General features: G+C 34.3%; 1 protein-coding gene across 14 annotated transcripts in view; it reads left to right on the forward strand.

Annotated features, from left to right (window-relative positions):
- TENM3 (teneurin transmembrane protein 3) overlaps positions 1-13,917 on the forward strand; it is a 2,726,163-nt gene that overhangs the window by 82,936 nt on the left and 2,629,310 nt on the right. The gene's annotated exons all lie outside the window — the stretch shown is intronic.

A 13,917-nucleotide genomic window follows, 5' to 3' on the forward strand; every position in this document is an offset into this window, starting at 1 on the left:
ACAAACAGTAGCTTTGTAAGTTTAGTCAACAAGCTCATAGAAATAAAAACCAAATGCCAAAGAGTTTGGGGAATTCAGTTCTAAATGTAATTTTCAAAAGTTTTGTCATTATACAAATAGCAATCAAATATTAAAGGAAACAATAAAAATGACAGATAAAATTCCCACATTCGCCACCATCTTAGTGACTTGACTTTCTTATTTCTATTTCCTTTTATTTCTTGCTTTATTTATATGTCTTTTTAATGTGTTTTTAATTATAATATGAATACAATTTTTATTCTACTTTTTAACTTAATTTGGAAAAATTAGAGTTTGAACACGATTATTTTTTAACAGTTACATATTGTTGAGGTGATTTTAAATAATTTTCCACCACTACATTAATAAAAGATATTTACAGTTATTTTCATAATATGCCATAACATAGAAGTGGAACTTTTTTAAAAATTAATTTTCTTCCTTAAAGACTATTGTAAAATTGCATATCTCATAGTTTAACTGTTTACAGTTATGAGTAACTATGAAATTTTACATTCATGAATGAAAAATAAAATGATGAAATAGCAGGTATCAAAAGAAAAAACCAAAATACATCAGATGTCCACATTTTTAAAAAATAGAGCATGATATTATATAATATTTGGACATAGAGAGGTGCCTCTATAAGACATGGCAGAATGAAGAAGGGTAAAATAAGAATTCTCTTGATAGAATTTTATATTCATTTAATTGCACTATACTCAATATATTCAACATATTCTGTATATGAGTTAATGCTTTATAGCTTCATAGAGATGGAAAATGTAAGTTAAGAAACATATTAAATGTTTACACTGTATATACTTTGTTCTGTATATATAGCAATTATTTTCACTCATAATTCTTGTTGCCTGTTTGAATCTGTTCATGATAGTAATGGTGTAATATTTGTGTTACTTGAGTTTATATGGGCAAAGTAAGGCTATTTATGTTATAGGATTTATATTAATTATATTAAATGAAACTTATCTGTCTTATCATTAACAACACTTACTATGAAAATCTTATATTGATATAATCAATTGCATTTATTTGAAACTCTTTAATGGTTTATAATTTATCTTTGTCCATGCAGTGGCTTTCTTTCCATTTCTTAGCCTATTAGCTTGATTTGACCATGCAAATCAGGGAGATATGTATTTTTTGTGTTCTCCTGAAATTCATCAGGAAATCTCTGTATCAACTGGCATAGTGGGTTTTGTGAAAGCCAACAGTTCCTTTAGTAATTGAAAGAACTAGTATGGAATTATAAAGCAAACATACAAACAAGAAACTATAGGAAAGAGCTAAAAAAAAACCACTTCCTCATTAAAATTGTCATCCATTGTCATTTAAAGTATATTCTCTATAGATTTTTTAATGTGAACGACTGATGTGAAAACAATCATAAAGGACGAAGTTGTAATTTAGTTTTTTAAAATTCTTTATGCACCAGCCTCCCTACTTTCTTTTCATATCTTGTTTATTTTGAATAAATAATTCTGTTAGCCTTCAAATATTTCCTGTCAAAAACATGAAATTATTTGATATGGGTTAGTAGGGCTGTGACTGGAGACTCAATTTTTTATTGATTTTAATATAAATGATACAGGATTGGATTGAATCTCATTATTTAAATATTGTATTGATTTAAATGGCTCAATGTGTAGGCATGTTTACGTATTTTACATTTGGTTTAAATCTTCCTTAGTGTTTATTCTTGGAAAATCAGGCATCTATATATCTATATGTAAATATATAGATATATAGATATAGATATAAAATAATATATAATTATATATCTAATATATATAATGACATATATACACATGTATATATGCCTGATTTTATATATATGTATAAATTATAACATTTTTATTTCCACAAACATATATATAATTATATATGCCTGATTTTGTATATAATTATATAAATATTTTGTATATAATTTTATTATATATGTAATTTGATTTTATATATAATTATATATATAAACTTCAACATTTTTAAGTTTCCACAAACATAATTGTGTATATATATATATATATACACACAATTATATACATATATATGCCTGATTTTGTATATAATTATATATAATATCTATACATATATATCAGTCACATATATATAATTATATATATATAATTATGTTTCTGGAAGCTTAAAAAATGTTATAGTAGCTGTTGTAACAAAGTATCATAGCCTGGGTAGCTTCTAAACAATAGAAATTTATTTCTCACAGTTTTGGAGGCTGAGAAGTTCAAGATCAAAGCATCAGTTGATTCCGTTCCTTGTTAAACCATATTTCCTGATTGTTAAATGGCATCTTCTGGCTGTGTGTTCCCATGCAGGGGCAAGGCCTATGGATCCTCTTTTATAAGGGCATTAACCCCATTCATGAGGCCTGCACCTGCACCTTCACCCCCCAAAGCCTCCACCTTCTAATCCTATCACACTAGTGATTAGGCTTCAACAAAGAATTTTTAGGAGACAGAAACTTTGAGAGAATAGCATAATTTATTCCTGCAAATTCTGGAATGCTTTATATTGTATGTATAAATATATGTTTACACACAGATACATGGTTATGGAAAAGGTCTAAATACAGAGAGAAGAAATGCTTTGCTTTAAATGAGTGCTTCTCCAGACTTAAGGTCTATGTCACACTTTGATAAACATAAGCAATTATGCATGCCACACTCCTTGGCGTGTTGCTCTATGGTGAAAAAGCCTGGTTGAAAATCACAGTATCTCTGCTTCTCCCTACCAACAACTAAAACTTTTATTGAGCTTCATTGTCTATATTTATATAATTAAATAATTTTACACATCCCAAACATAAGATGTATGTTTGTTATTTTTATCCCCCTGTGTATTCTAGTATTCCCAGTATTTAGGTAACTATTTATAACTTATAAAGTTGGTGCATTCCATACCTAACCCTGGTTTCATCATCAACAACAAGAATAAATGTATTTGATAAATGTAAGGCAATAAAGTAGTTCAATGGAATTCAAAGACAAAAATCAATAAAATTAAGATTAAAAATTAATGAAGTGACAAAGTGTGGGCACCATGGCTGACACCTGTAGTACTAGTACTTTGGGAGGCTGAAGTAGGAGAATCACTTGAGCCCAGGAGGTCAAGGCTGCGGTGGACCATGATTGCACCACTGCACTCCAGCCCAGGTGACAGAGCAAGAACCTGTCTGAAAAGAAAAAAAAAAAAGGAGAGAGAGAGAAACTTGATTAATCACCTGATAACATGACCTTTTTAAAGAAGGGAGGAAACTTCGTCTATGTGCAATAAATATGGAATACTTTTATGAATGGAAATAATATTTTCAAAATTAGAGGAAAACATCGAACACTTCCTTATTAACGGATTTTATATCTGCATGGTGTTGTTAAACTTTGTAATTTACTCAAAAAAGAAGTAATAGGACTCTGGAGATCATTAACTTTAAACTTACTTCAAAAAGTTATTCCTAAAACAGATATCAGAAATTCTAAGGAGCATGTATAATTTCCAGAAGTTTCTCTTAACTTTGCAAGTGATTATATTAGTCTCTGTATCTACATACCACTAAGAACTGCTGGTCTAGAAAAGTAAACATTTAGGAACAGTAAGGAAAAATCTTAAGGGAGTAGAGAGGCAAATTAGCAACAACAACAACAACAACAAAGCCCAGAAAGCGAAGAAACTGGTTCTAGTCTATATTCAGTATGTCTTTAAAGTCAATTATATATTCACTGGGGGAAAGAGTCCGGGAAATGAAGTGCACAATGTTGAATCTCCACATACCAACTTAATTCCAGAGAACCTGAGTGTGAAGTGCATGCTATGTCTATATTATTTTTAAACCAGAGCACATACATATGCAGTGAAAAAAAATGTAGGTAAATATCTAGTAAAAAATAATGCTTATAGCAAAATTCAGAAATTTTAAGCTTAAAATTAAAACAATGGATTGACTAATTAGAATGGAAACTTATGAATGGCAAAGTAGTACATTTCATAAATACATTTGAGAGAGAAATAAAATTACATATGTGTGTAGACATATTTATGTAAATATGTATATATAGATATATGTATATCTCAGCAAATGTGTGAGAGCAGAAAAACATGTTAATAGACCTAAATGTGCAAACAGCTTATGTGATGCAATGAAAAATATTCAACAGCTCATTAGAAAAATTAGTAGAAGAATAGGGTATTCAGTAATAAACTTAAAAAAAAAAGACTATATCAACTGAAGTATTCAATCTCAAGAATATCAAACTTTTAAAAATCATCATTAGTAATGATTTAAAAGTTAAAGTTGTTTTTACTGGCTAAAAAGGTTTAATTTTATAACACTTGATCCAAATGGAAAATGTGCATATCACCTGTAAAAGCAATTCTAGTATTTGGATTTGAAATTAGTAAAATATTGGACCAGTGTTCAAAGATACATAAAGCAGGATGTTCATTGCAGTGCTGTTTTTAATATACCTAAATCAGAAGAAACTTACTATTACTATTTGTTGGAATATACATGCAAAACACAATCATAATGTTATTGAAATGAATTATACTTTTCAAAATTTATTAACTTGGAATTATGACCCTACTATATTGAGCAGTATAAAAAGGTACATTATGAAATAGAGTGGTTGCATTTATAAAGGAAGAATATTAGTATGATTATCTATGATATATAAGAGAATATGCCTGGAAAGTAATCAAAGTATAAATTAGGAAAGATAGGAGGGAATTCCTTTATTCCAACTATAAATCACAGTGATATAGGTGAGAGAGAAAGATCATATTTCTGTAGTGTGATGAAGCCCCAGAGACAGAAGAATATTTCACCAAAGACTAAAGGAAAGTGAGTGAGAAAGACATGATGATAGGCATAGGACAGACTGTAGAAAGCAAGACACAAGTGTGAAGGGCCTGAGGCAGGAACATGGTTGCTATAGTCCAAGTACACTAAGAAAAGAGAGTTCATGAGAGGGAGAGTAGTGAGCAGATAAAGTGAGGTCTACAAAGCTACAGGAAGGGGATTGGAAGTCGTCAGATGGATTTTGCAGAAGCTTGCTTGATTCAGCCTACTCTTAAGGGTTACTGTATCATAAGAATGAACCTAGAGACAAGAATGAAAGCAGCCTCTAACGTCTTTAAAAACACTATTATAGTTATTCAGGCCAAAGAAAATGGTGGCTTATGTTTGGGTGATAGTTTTAGGAGTGATGAAAAGTGAAAAGATTCTGTAAATACGTCTATGTCTAAATCTCATATATATTATATATACTATAAATAATACAATACAAATACGTATAGATAAATGTTTTAATTGCATACACATTTTTCTTTACTGTGCTTTCTTCAATCACTTGAACCCCAGAGGCAGAGGTTGCAGTTCAGGTAAGGTGCTAAGAGCCTGTTGGTACTTAACCAAGGAGGTTATATCTTTTATTAGATGTGCTGTTTCCTTGCCTAATACAAGATCATTAGTAAGAAAGGGCTGTCCATAAAGCAGCTCATAGGGGCTGAGTCCTATTTTCTGAGTAGAGTTTTGAGCCCTTAAGAGTGCTATTGGTAATAGAAAAGGTCCCGGGAGGTGAGTTTCCTGTGCCAGTTCCTTTAAGTGTCTCTTAAGAATTTCATCCATCTTTCCCACTTTTCCTGATGACTGAGGCCTCCAAGCACAGTGGAGATGATACTGTATTCAAGCCTTGGAAAGTCCTGGATTACTGCACTTTGAAGGCAGGGCAGTATCACTTTGAAGACAGTGAGGTTGCTAGATTTAGTAATGATTCTAGACTTTGTTTTGGCCCCAGGGCCAGCTTCTGGAGATTCCTCTTAATGTCTGCTGCTGATTGCATAATAAATTTGCCTTTTAATATTAGCTGACCTTTGATGGAGTCTGGTGACAGGGGGGTATACTTTTTTTTTTTTATTGCATTTTAGGTTTTGGGGTACATGTGATGAACATGCAAGATTGTTGCATAGGTACACACATGGCAGTGTGCTTTGCTGCCTTCTGTCCCCTCACCTGTATCTGTCATTTCTCCCCATGCTATCACTTCCCACCTCCCCACCCCCCGCCCCTCCCCCATTTCCCCCCAACAGACCCCAGTGTGTAGTGCTCCCCTCCCTGTGTCCATGTGTTCTCATTGTTCAACACCCGCCTATGAGCGAGAATATACGGTGTTTGATTTTCTGCTCTGACCCAGCAATCCCATTACTGGGTATATATCCAAAGGATTATAAATCATTCTACTACAAGGACACGTGCACACGAATGTTCATTGCAGCACTGTTTACAATAGCAAAGACCTGGAACCAACCCAAATGCCCAACGATGATAGACTGGATAGGGAAAATGTGGTACATATACACCATGGAATATTATGCAGCCATCAAAAACGATGAGTTCACGTCCTTTATAGGGACATGGATGAACCTGGAAACCATCATTCTCAGCAAACTGACACAAGAGGGGGGTATACTTTTTAAGGCCTCTCATAACCGCTCAAGGAAGGCTGTTGGGTTTTCTTCCTTTCCCTGAGTTATGATGGATAACATTGCTTAGTTCATGGGCTTTTTCCTAGTTCGCCTTAATCCCTCAAGTATGTAGGTCAATAGGTGCCGTGACTCCAGCATTGTGGGGCTTGTAATTAACAATTTGAGCCTTGGACCAGTTCTGACTATGGTATTTTAGATGGAGAAGTTCTGCTGTATGGAAAGCCAATCCTAGGAAAGACAAATTATACATCATTGGATTTTGGCATCACTCAGTTGGATGAGGAAACTGCGGGTGACAGAAACCACAATGTCCTATAGCTCCCAGTACCCACTGATAGACTCTGGCTCTGTTAGGACATAACCTAAAACTGCGGACTCAGAGAACTGGCCCTGTGCATTGTAGGAGGTTCTCATAGGCATAAGCCTGAGGCATCATGGGCAAGGGTCCCTGGACTGCCACCCTAAAAGACTCAAGTGTAGGAAATATCTTAGAGGAAAGAGCCTCATGGAAATCTGGACCCAGGAGATTGGGGTCTGAAAGGCTAGGTGTGGCTTGCATAGGTGGCTTTTTCTTGGGAGGTCTAAGAGGGGCCCAACCACCAGAGTGAACCAGGAGTTCAGGATCATGCTCTTTCCTCTAGCTGGCACTTGGCCTGACCCAGAGAAAGAAAGAACAGCAAGAAAGGGAAGCTGGCTCAAGGCTGACCAATGATCCCTGTTCCTAAGAGCTGGGGTTCGGAGAATCTGTTCCCAGAAAGCCTGAAACCTGTGTCTTTAGACCAGTGGCCTTGCTTTTGAAAGGGGGGGTGGGCGTGGCTCCTGTAGGCAGCTGCCACTCCAGGAGCCCAGGCCCAGCCACTGCCACCACCGCTTTTAGATGGCCAGCAGGAACCCAGTCTTTACCTCCTTAACAAATTTAAAAGAAGCGAAAGGACAGATTAGCAAGAGAAAGGGGTCTGATGTCACTAGCTGCTGTGAAGTCTGACATTCTCCTGGCTGGCTCACCAAAAGATGTAACCCCAGGGGTTGCTGAGTAAAAAGGTAAATGTAAATGTAATTTTTATAGATATTGACAAATTTCCTTCCAGACTTTGATCTGTCTATATTCTCAGATTTTCTTTTTCTTCCTGACTTGCTTTTTCATTGTCTTGTTTTGAAAAACACTGCACATTCTCTCTCTCTTTTTTTTTCTGAGACAGGGTTTCTCTCTCTGTTGTCCAGGATGGAGTACAGTGGTGTAGTCTCAGCTAACTGCAACCTCCACCTCCCGGGCTCATGCAATTCTCCCACATCAGCCTCCCAAGTAGCTGGGACCACAGGCACACATTGCCATGTCCAGCTAATTTTTGCATTTTTGTAGAGAGGGATTTTCATCCTGTTGCTCAGGCTGGTCTTGAACCTCTGAGCTCAGGAGATTTGCCCTTGTGGGCCTCTCAAAATGCTGGGCTTACAGGCGTGAACCACTGCACCCAGCCTAAAAAAAACACTATACATTCTTGATGGAAATATTTTGAATGTGGAGGCCACATGGATTGCAAATTATTTGGATATGGAAGATAAAAGACAGACAAGAGTAAACAAGGTTTGGGCCTGAGTGACCGTATATTTTAACATAATTCAATTTGAATTCTTTTAAATTTACATTTAGATAACCACAAATGGTGAGTTTTAGCACATTAGATGATGCAGATATAAACATGAGGATGAAAACGGGAACAGAATAATTTGAAGAGTGAACTCTTAGTCACTCTGATTAACGCCTTACATCTGGAAATGAGGAAGAACCAGACAAAGAAGGCTGAAAAGAGTGGTGGGAAGGAGGTGGCAAGTAAAGAAACCAATTCGGGTTGGATTCAGAAGCCACTGATTCAATAGGTCAGATGCTGCCACTATTTGCATACAATGAGGATTCATAATTGACAACTGGTTGAACAGTGCAGAAAATACTTTAACATTACCAAGTGTTTTATGACTGTTGCATAGAGGTGCAAGACCTAGTTTGACTTGGTTTAAGAGAAAACTCAGCCTTTTCTTTTGTATGTGTAGCTCCCCATCTCTTCCTCAATGCGATTGCAAAATCTTTAAATATATACCTTATGCCTTTTATATCTTTGTATAAATACTTGCCTGACAAAGTTCTTCTTGTATTTTAAAGGGCTGGAAATATAAATGTTCTAATTATAAATGTCATTTTATTTTTATAACTTTCCCATCATTTCAGAAACATGAATTAGTCAAAACAAATTTTTCACCACATAAAATGTTTACATTATAAAATGAGAAAATTAATATTTCCAGCAATTTGTTGGGAAGATTTGCAACAGTGATCCATACCTTTAAAAAAGAGCTAATGAAATTTGAAGTGTAATAGTGGTGTTATCTGTGCAATTTAAAATGATGATTAGCCAGTAAAGTTTAGGTAACTTTTAAAAACAATTAGTATTCTAACTAAAGGAATTGCTTTCTTTGAGGATAAGTTACCTCCTACCAGTTCCACGTTTTGGCAGCTTTATCATTTTGGACCAATGTGCATTTGGCCTTACCCCCCAGTTCTTAATCTTGTAGGTGCTGTGCCCTTCTAGGCCGATCCTTTGAAGACAAATTCTTTGACCTTGTTTGTATTACTAAACAATAAATGTTGTTTTATTTTTTCCATTTACAAAGGTTTTATCAATTGCTGATCTAAAAAAGATTTGATGTAATCTTAGGTATTAAAACTACCATTCATCCTAGAAGATCTTTAAAAAAAATTCTCATGAATTACAATTAACTTTAAAGAGATTTTAATGAGGAAATGACATACTTCTTGAGGTTATAATTTGTGCATTCTTTCAATTTCTTAGCCTATTAACTTGATTTGACCCTGCAAATCAGGGAGATATATATTTTTATGTTTCTCCTGAAGTTCATCAGCAAATATCTACACCAACTGGCTTACTGGGTTTTGTGAAAGCCAACAGTTTCTTTAGTAATTGAAAGAACTAGCATGGAATTACAAAGCAAACGTACAGATAAGAAACTATAGCAAAGAGCTAAAAAAGAAATTTTCCTTATTAAAATTGTCATTAATTGTTATTTAAAATATGTTTTACGTAGTTTTTTTTTTTAATGTGAACCACTGATGTGAAAACAATGAACATAGGATGAAGTTGTAATTTAATTTTTTAAAAAATTCTGTCTATACCAGACTCTGTACTTTCTTTTAATATCTGGTTTATTTTGAAAGAATAATTCTGTTAGCCTTCAAATATTTCCTGTCATAAACATGAACTTATTTTATATGGGTTAGCAGGGCTGACTCAATTTTTTTATTGATTTTAATGTAAATGATACAGGATTTGATTGACCCTTATTACTTAAATATTGTATTGACTTAAATGGCTCAATGTATAGACATGCCTATGTGTTTTACATTTTGTTTTAAATTTTCCTTAGTGTTTACTCTTGGATAATCAGGTATATATATATAATTATTTATGTTTCTGGGTACTTAAAAAATACAGGCTATAGTTGAACTATATTTATATATCTGAAAGAAATCTAAATATTTTATTTTTATTTCCCACATACATTTACAGTGTCTTAACTATGAAATTCAACATTTTAGCATGTTGACATTCATATCCTTCTAATATAATTTAATATCAATATCATTCTTCAGAAGATTCAATTCTTATATTCACTTAGCATTTTTTCTTATCATTAAAACAATCACATATGTGTACATTATAACATTTTAAATTGAGGTATTGCCAGTAATGTATTATATATTGTGACATTAAAAACTTGGTTTATTTTTAAACTTTTCATTTTCTATCACAAAATGACATGATTTCATGGAAAGAACATGGGATCAATCTTGTCACGAAACAGGTTTGACTCCTTGCTAGTTAAATTTATGGCCTTGAGAAAATAACTTAGCTTTTCCTGGCATCACTTTACTGGTATGCAATATGAAGATGATAGTCACAGTAGTTATTTCATATACAAATGAAAAAAAAATCCACACAAAATGTCAACCTGACATAGAGTCACCATTCATGGATCTTACTGTTACTTTGTTGTTATTGTTATCATGATCATGCAAATTATTTTCTGTTTTAGCCAGATATTTAGCTGTTCCTGTTTCGGTTTTAAGTGTGTGAGAGAGAGGTAACACTTTGCAAGGGAGCAATGATTTCTGATGAGGAGTAACTAGGATGCTAAGGGGAAACGGACAAGATTCTCTGTGTGTTGAATCTCAAACTGAAAGTTAGAATGCAGTGTTCCTTTCTAACCATTACTTGTGCTTTTGGTGGTTGCTTACTTCCCAGACATGCTTACCAAAATATAATGAAGCCGACATGTAGCTGTTTTAGTTGACTATTCTGAGATTTTTAAATACTGTTGAAAATGTTGTTGTAAGAGCTAATATACTATGACCAAATATCAACAGCTTGCAAATATGCGCTGACCTCCTTATTAGTTGTGGATTTTCTGGATTATGGTATACAGATTTTGAATTTTGAAAATCTATAAAAAAATCGATTTCTCCCCAAATTACAGATTTCTTAATATAGTATGGGTATTACCTTTAGCAAATATAACACAGAAAAATATCACTGGGTCCCATTAAGCTATACCTACATATATTACTTCATAAATAAAAAGTACTGAAGCTAAATAACAAGCCAGGCTAATTATTGGCCCATAGGTCAAGTCATTTAAAAATAATTTCTTGAATGAATCAAATAGGGAGCAAAGACTGGCAATATACACCTACAGGCAAACAACAATCATTCCCTTCCATTAACCGTCTTAACAATTACTTGTGTAAAAGCCTAAGTAGAGTAACAGCTGTGGAAAATATCAAAAGATCAAATATAGAAGTCATTAGAAATAATATGAGAGATTTAAAAGGGAGACAAAAGAGAACTTACATATATTATTGAGTTTTGAAGAGAAAAAAATGAACAAACAGAAAATTGTTTATAAGTGAGGAAATTACAAAATTGAAACTGTGATCAACTCTGACATTTTTATGTACGACTATTATCAATATATAATTATCTTTTGAAATTCTTGAACAGCAAGAACTAACAATTAAATGATCAAGAGGGGAAAAAAAAAGTCATGAGCCAGAGGCAAGGGTGATACTAAAAATTAGAATGGGCATACAACCAATCAGAAAGGAAGTGGGTTATACACCTTCAATGCTACTGCTGACTGACATTTAATAATTACACTGAGAGGCAGAGCTTTTGTTTTGTAGAGAGGCAGATTTTTTTTTTTAATCAAGTTATTTATTCTTTCTGCATCCTCCTCTCACAGTGAGTGAGATTACAAAGGTTACACTGGGTAACTTCAGCTACTATTATTCTCTGTGACAATCTTCAGGGCTCACATGAAATGAATCCACTAAATTCTGATTTTGGGGTGGAAGTAAGAGTATTATAGCATTTTTACTCAAAATAGTTTTGTTTCTGTTTTTTAATAAAGCAACTGCATCTTAAAACTTTGTTTTTATTAAAACTTTGCTTTATTAGAAGATATTAAACAGATTCTTATTAAAACACTGGAGTCATTAGAATAGACAACTTTTAAAAAGAAAAAAAAAAGCAATACACAGATTGGAATAAAAGTATGATGGTGTATGTGAATGAGTGAAGGCTGAGCTAATCACACCAGGCTTTGCTGTCTCTGCATGATCCTTATAGTTAATGAGGTTAGTTCCTAAAGTGAACCTCACATGTGTTAGGTTAGGATGTGGCCCAGGCTACCTCTCCCCTATTTCCTCACAACCCAGATTGGGGCTCAGGTACCTGGTTACCATACATGATTGAAGCTACAGGTTACCTCAGGCCCTCCACTTACCAGGTAGACCCCATCAGTGCCCTGAAACTTTCCCAGTCAGTGGGACATTCAGCACCTTCCAGATTTGGAGGCTTCTTTTGTCCCAAATAGCTGGGATCAGAAGCTCTCAGGGGTCCAGGCATGAGGCTTATATTCTGAGGGATCGGCACCTAAGTGGGCTCCATGAAGGGATAAGGCCTCCATTGAGGAGCTGGACATCATTAAATCCTATGAGGTAGGTAATATTGTTAGCCCCATTTTACAGATGAGGAAACTGAGGTACAGAAGGTCAAATGACTTGCCCAAGGTCAAACAACTAGTAAGTAATAAAAAGTGGGACCAGAACCCATAACAGTCTGTCCCCAGAGCTCATGCTCTGCAACTAGTGCCTGACCAAATCCTACCAATTTGTCAAGGTCCAGCTTAAATGTGACCTCCAGGAAGCCTAGAGGTGATCACCCACCCTCTTCTCGAATTCAAAGTACATAAGACATTCAGTTAATGATAGTCATTCATGAACCCACTGTATCTCCTTACTAGGAGGGTAGAGATCATGTTTGATTCAACTCTGTATTCCAAGCAAAGAACTTGACAAATAGAGGGTGTTCAGTATGTGTCTGATGAAGACATACATGAATGAATACACAAATGAGTGAATGAAGGCAGTTTCAGCTAACTGCCTAAGACTCCTATGAGGTCCTGAGTACTCAGATAATGCATGAATGGATTCTCCTTTTGAGAAATTAGATTGTTATAGATAAAGATAGTCTCATTCAGCTACCAACCACTCCCCCTTCTGACCCTTCCCCTTTTAGTGGCTTTTATGTTTGTTGTACTTCCATTTAGACTTTTTTTTAATACTTGTATGTACATATATGAACTCATTGGAAATATTGTGTGTTTAATGCAAATGGTATATTGTTTAGCAATTTGTTTTCTTTGCTTAACAATGTTTTTCAGATCTGTGCATGTTACTTAATGTAGATCAATCCATTCTCTGTAATTGTTTATAGATTGCCATCATGTGACTACCACATTTTACTTAACACATTTCTCTTGTGATGGACATTAAGACTGTTTTCAGGTTTTGCTATTACAAAATACCACACAGGAGTATCCCTAGGCCTGTGTGAAAGTGTGTATGTGAAAGTTTACCTAGGGTTGATACCTAGAAGTAAATTGCAAAGTCATAGGATATTTATATATTGTTTTTTAATAGATACTTCCAAATTGTCCTCCTGTACTATTTACTCAGTATTTTTCTTAAGGTAATCTGAGGTCTAACATTGTTATCCTATATCATTTTCATCCCAAGTAGTGATATCTGTGAAGTCACAAGTTTGATGTGTGCTAATTATGTATTTTTCTTATACATATTAAAAGACATAACTATCAAAACAAACAAACAAAAAAACACTGGAGTCATAAAAACCAGCTCCACTGGAAGTCCTTTCCCTTAATGCCATTGGTTTGACTTGAGATGATAGTTAAATTAGAGGCAAAAAGAAGGCACATCCTTCCTTTCCCTTTGCAGATGGAGGTCAC

This window comes from Saimiri boliviensis, chromosome 3, assembly GCF_048565385.1.
Source record: "Saimiri boliviensis isolate mSaiBol1 chromosome 3, mSaiBol1.pri, whole genome shotgun sequence".
NCBI classification, from domain to species: Eukaryota; Metazoa; Chordata; class Mammalia; order Primates; family Cebidae; genus Saimiri; species Saimiri boliviensis.